Below are 5,953 nucleotides of genomic sequence, written 5' to 3' on the forward strand. Positions count from 1 at the left end.
AGCCCTACGCTGGGTGTAGAGATTACTAAAAAAATAAATAAATAAACTTTAACAAAAAACGAGTAGTCATGAGAAAGATGTCAAGATAATGAGCAGAGCCATTGCATGCTGGGAGTTGTTGTACCTCTTTAGAATGGTGACCCTTGTCCAGAAATTCTTTTCAAGCACATTCTTGAATCCAGGCTGCTACTTTTTCATTTTTCTCCTAATTTCCCATTTGAAGCCCACAGGAACTTGATTTCTTCATGTGGACGGGGATATATTTGCACCATAGGCAGCATCATTCACATAGATTAGGAAGTGAAGCGATCCTGCTGGAGATTTGCCATGAGAGCTGGCACATTCTCACATAACCACCCTGCAGCTGGCTCACATTGGTAAAGTGATTTGGGTAAAGTCACATCTATAGCTAATCACAGCACATGACTTGTAGCTAGAATTCGTTTTGCTTACAATACAATGTAGCATAAAATTTCCATACGTATTTGGATATTGGGTTAAGATAAACAGGTTTCTTTAGTATTTTACAATATAAATTCCGTTTATTTATATTGAGGAAAATTTATTCTTTTTTCAAGTAAATGAGAATTCAGGTAAGTAAACTCTTAGGCATTTTACATAGTCTTATTTCAACTTTCAGTTCTGAAATACTCAACAAATGAAAAATTGATTTAACTTCTATCTGTCCCATGCTTTTAACAGTTTAGCCAGCTCTTTTCATGCTTAACCTTTGTGTTTACTACAACTTTTCTGTTATAATCTACTTTTTTTTAATACATATTTAATTAAGATGGAATAGGCATAAACCAAAAAGAAAAAAATCAGGATAAAGTGTCACTGCCATTTTGTTTGCAGGGAGGGGTCAGGAAATGGAACAAATTACCTGGGAAACATCCTAAGACCATCCCAAAGTAGCTAGATTACAGAATGTTAAGAGTAAATGACAAAATTAGGTATTATTCCACTTAATCTACAAATGAATAAAGGGAGTCAAAAGTTTATCCTATTTAGTATAAGAATTTTTACATTTAATATATAGTGATTCATTTCTCACAAAGTAATACCGGTAACTTTTAGAAGAAAGAAATTTCCATTACACAATTGACTAGAAAATCTCAAATGCAACTAAGCAGCTATGCTATAGGTCAGTATGTACCATTAAATTGTTCTGGGCTAGTGTACATTTCAGTTTAACATAGAACTGCATTTTGGGTTTTAGAAAGGCAGCAATAGTTATATTTTGGTTTTTATTCTAGATGCTTAACAGTTAAGGCGACAGTTGAAGCGTATTAAGTAAAGGTAGTTACAATTAAATGATGACCAACACAATCTCTTGCAACCTACATACACTGTATAATGCTTATATGGAATGAAACCAGTGTACTTAATTGGTGTTTTATAGGCGCACACGGGCACAGACACACACACACACACACAGAGAACTAAAAAACCATCAAAAGCAGTCATTCTACATGTACTATGGTAACACATTAAAAACGCAATTATACCATAGAACTAAAGTAATATGAACAGCACTACTTGATGTAAGATAAAGGTGACTGGTTCTAACACAGAGCTAAGCCGGTATCAGTCATTCTAATCATAATGGCCTGTAAAAACATCAGGTTTCTAGTAGAGAAACTACTCTATGAAAATCAGTAAATCTGTCCAAAGTTTCACATCTGTAAAACCAGGATAAGGCTACAATGATCTTGAAGTGTGAACAAGATATCCAATCAAAACAGTAAGATTCCAGCCATAATGTAAGATAGAAAGGTCTTCATGCAGCAGAAGCTCTCTGGCTCCTAGAAAGCTTCATGTGCATAATATAAAGTTAAGTTGCCCAAGATGTAAACTGGAGGTTTGGTGAAGTTTCCATTGTGCCATGACTTTTAAACCTCAGGAATGGTGTGATCCATCAGGCTTTTCATAATGCTTGGTGCCATCCATTTAATAATATGTTCAAAGATAAAAGCAGGCCTGATTGTAATAGTAACTACAGTCTCAGCTGTTCACAGTATGTCTGCAATTTGAGAATCCTTCAGCCCAATGACATTCTGCCCGTTGACTTCACAGATGTTATGTTCTGTGAGAAGACCATTTCTGGCTGTAGAACTATCTTTCACTATGGATGTTCTTTCCATTTTTAAAGATAAAGCCAACATGTCCAGTACTATCCTTATGCATGGTAACTGTCTGTTCAAAGGGCCTGTCACGAACAGTCATAGTAATCTTCTCTCCAAAAGCCTGTTTGAGCACCTTGTGTGCTTTATCAGAGCTCCAGCCTGCACAGTTTTCCCCATTGATCTGCAGTACTTGGTCCCCAAATCTCAGACCAACCAATGAGGCTGGTGAATTTGCCTGGACCAGCTGAACAAATATACCATTATCTATTGATTTAAGCCTGAGCCCAATTTTTCCATTTTGATCCTTACACAAAATGACTTCACGAATCCCTTGCTTAATTTCTTCTCTACGAATTCCAACATTGTTACCAGTTACAGGAGCCACCATATAGTTCATACTGGAAGGTCTTGCTACCAACCCCTGAACTGAGGCTCCAGGGACCAAGGCCATATTTGCACGGATTTCTTCTTCATTTAAACTCAGGCCCATGTACTGGAAACGCTCCGGATACAATTTAGGATAGAGATTTCCATCTTGAGAGATGGGAGCAGAAGCTTCAGACAAAATTGCTGGGTTGGCAGGGTTTGCAGAAAAGGCAGTTTGAGCCTGAATAACTTTGTCTACCTTCAGGTCTTCAAGAGATGGGTACAGAGACATTTTTGCAGGATTTTTCTAGGCCACAAGGACCCGCTCACGGCCGTTGCTGCCTCCGGTAACTGGCTTGTTATAATCTACTTTTATTGGAGCTTTAGAATTCTGAGGTTTCCTCCTTCATTATCTCTCTCATTAGAATTTAAGACTATTTCCCGCAGCCTCAGCCTGGGTCAAAGTGAACTGAATCTTGATGTTAGTCATGTGAGCTTTCTGAGGCCAAATCTGAGGTTGAGTTGCATGCCCCCTGGATCAATATGGAATAGCCAAAAGGGGGATATTCAGTGAGAGAAATCGGACACTTAGTGAGATTATGTTTGAGAGAAGCTGGATCTTTTCCTGCTTTGAATTTCAAGTTCCACACATCAGCAAGTGGCTCAGATGCAGTTTGCAATTCTGTTTTGAAAAGTGAAGTGTATAAAATATTATCCTCTGTAGCATGTACTACATTTATAGCCTTTCTTGTCTCTGTCCCTGTTCACATTGCTGTTTCTTTGGCAGCCAAACATACTTGGTTGCAAATAATCACTTCTAGTTTCTAGCTCTTTTCTTCCGAATTGCATATTGGGAGGTGAAATCTTTGAATAAATCCAGAAGAGGGAATAGATGAAAGAAGGGAGAAGAGAGGACTATGATTGGTTCATAGTTTGGTTCTCTTATGGTGGGGAAAAGAGATTTATTATTCTGGCCACTGTAGCTTGGAAGCCTAGAATCAGGCTCATGCCATCTTTGGGGACATCTGCCTTGTTCTAGTTTAGAGAATATGCTTTTCAATTAATCCTCCCTGGTAATGTAGTTAGTGAAAAATTTTTTTTAAAGATTTTATTTATTTCAGAGAGAGAGAGAGAAAGAGAACGAGCAGGGGGAGGGACAGAGGGAGAAGCAGACTCCCCGCTGAGTAGGGAGCCCAACACGGGGCTCCATCCCAGGACCCTGGGATCATGACCTGAGCCGAAGGCAGATGCTTAACCAACTGAGCCATCCAGGCACCCCTAGTTAGTGAAAAGCCAACCTTAAACTTATTTCAATGTCTTCTCTTATCTTTGGTTTACAATGCTATTTCCTTATAGGGTATTGCTCTGAATATCAGAGGAGGGTGAGGGCATCAACTCCAAAGACCACACCCTCTGCACAACGAAGACACTTAACCAAGAATCCATTATTTATTTTTTTTTTTAAAGATTTTATTTATTTATTTGAGACAGAGAGAATGAGAGAGAGAGAGCACAGAGAGGGGGGAGGGTCAGAGGGAGAAGCAGGCTCCCTGCCAAGCAGGGAGCCCGATGCGGGACTCGATCCAGGGACTCCAGGATCATGACCTGAGCCGAAGGCAGTCGCCCAACCAACTGAGCCACCCAGGCGCCCAAGAATCCATTATTTTTTTTAAAGATTTATTTAGGGGCACCTGGGTGGCTCAGATGGTTAAGCATCTGCCTACAGCTTAGGTCCTGATCCCAGGGTCCTGGGATGGAGCCCCACATGGGGCTCCTGGCTCAGCGGGGAGCCTGCCTCTCCCTCTCCCTCTGGCTCTCCCCGTGCTCATGCTCTGTGTGTGTGTGTGTCTCAAGTGAATAAATAAAATCTTTAAAAAAAAAAAAAGATTTATTTATTTGAGAGAGAGAGAGTGGGGGGAGGGGCAGAGGGAGAGAGCTTAATTTCATGACTCCGAGATCATGACCTGAGCTGAAATCAGGAGTCAGATGCTTAACCTATTGAGCCACCCAAGCAACCCACCAGGAATCCATTTTAAGGAGAACAAGGGGCAGAAGAAGCTGAGTAACTGAAATAGTTTAATCCAAATGAATCATGGAGCAATACCTAAAATGCATGAATTATTTAAATCAGAAGTCAGACAAGTTTAAACTGAATTATATATATACACACACATATACACATGTACAATAAATGTGTATGTATATATGTATAGTATATGTTTATATACATTTCATATATTTTTATACAGTATATATGTGTGTACATATGTGTGTGTGTGTGTATATATATATATATATATATATGAATATATTCTACCACCTAAGAAGCAGGTGTAGCTTGGACAAAGACCAGATTATTTACAAAATAAAAAATAAACTCCATTTCTCTACCCTTTAAATTTATTGTGTAAAATTTGCAACCCACCTTTGTTTCTATCTTGGCTTACTCTTTAATTGCCTTTAATTATGTCCCCTCCTAGACTGAAATCTCACTGAAAGTTTTAGTTTCTAGAAAAATCAAATGTACACAGTGTGTGTTCACTAATTAATTTCTGGATGAATTACTAATTAAGATTAATTGTCTCAATTTCCTGAACATGAGAGAACTGAGTTTAAATGCAATTTTAATGTCACATGGAGGCAGCATGGTAAAAATATCTCTATGTTTTCCCTTTTATATAATGAATAATGGAAGCCTTGGGAGGGAGGGGAACATTTCTACTCTTATGTGTGATTTCACTATTCTTTTTAAAGATTTTATTTATTTATTTTTGAGAGAGAGAGAAAGCACACACACACTAGTGGGGGTGAGGGGCAGAGGGAGAAGCAGACTCTTTGCTGAGCAGCAAGCCTGATGCGGGGCTCGATCCCAGGACTCCAGGATCATGACCTGAGCCGAAGGCAGATGCTTAACTGACAGAGCCACCCAGGCGCTCGTGATTTCACTATTAAGAGGCATTGTCTCAGAGTGAAAGATATTTCCTCAGACTTGGGAACAACTCAAGATAAAACACACAAGCCCAGTAGTCAGAGCCTTGATTTCACACTCTGAGAACCTCTTGGAGTCCTGAGGTGAAGCAACCATTGTGAAATTTTCATCTTTTTTTCCCAATTTTTTTTCTTAAGGTGTAATTGACATATAATATTATATTAGTTTCAGGTGTACAACGTAATGATTCAATATTTGTATATGTTGCTAAATAATCACCACAATAAGTCCAGTTAACATCCATCACCATATGTAGTTAACAAAATTTTTTTTTCTTGTGATGAGGACTTTTAAGATTTAATCTCTTAGAAACTTTCACATATGCAATACAGTGTTATACATATGCAATACAGTGTTTTACATATGCAACACAGTGTTATTAACTTTAGTCACCACGCTGTACATTACATCCCTAGGACATATTTAATTTATAACTGAAAGTTTGTACCTTTTAACCACTTTTACCCAATTC

The 5,953-nt window shown here is 38.5% G+C and overlaps 1 pseudogene; it reads right to left on the reverse strand.

Moving 5' to 3' along the window:
* Positions 1 to 1,861: 1,861 nt before the first annotated feature.
* Positions 1,862 to 2,823, reverse strand: LOC116646144 (annotated as a pseudogene).
* Between the last annotated feature and the right edge of the window lie 3,130 nt (positions 2,824 to 5,953).

The sequence above is a fragment of the Phoca vitulina genome, unplaced genomic scaffold (assembly GCF_004348235.1).
Source record: "Phoca vitulina isolate PV1807 unplaced genomic scaffold, GSC_HSeal_1.0 scaffold35, whole genome shotgun sequence".
NCBI classification, from domain to species: Eukaryota; Metazoa; Chordata; class Mammalia; order Carnivora; family Phocidae; genus Phoca; species Phoca vitulina.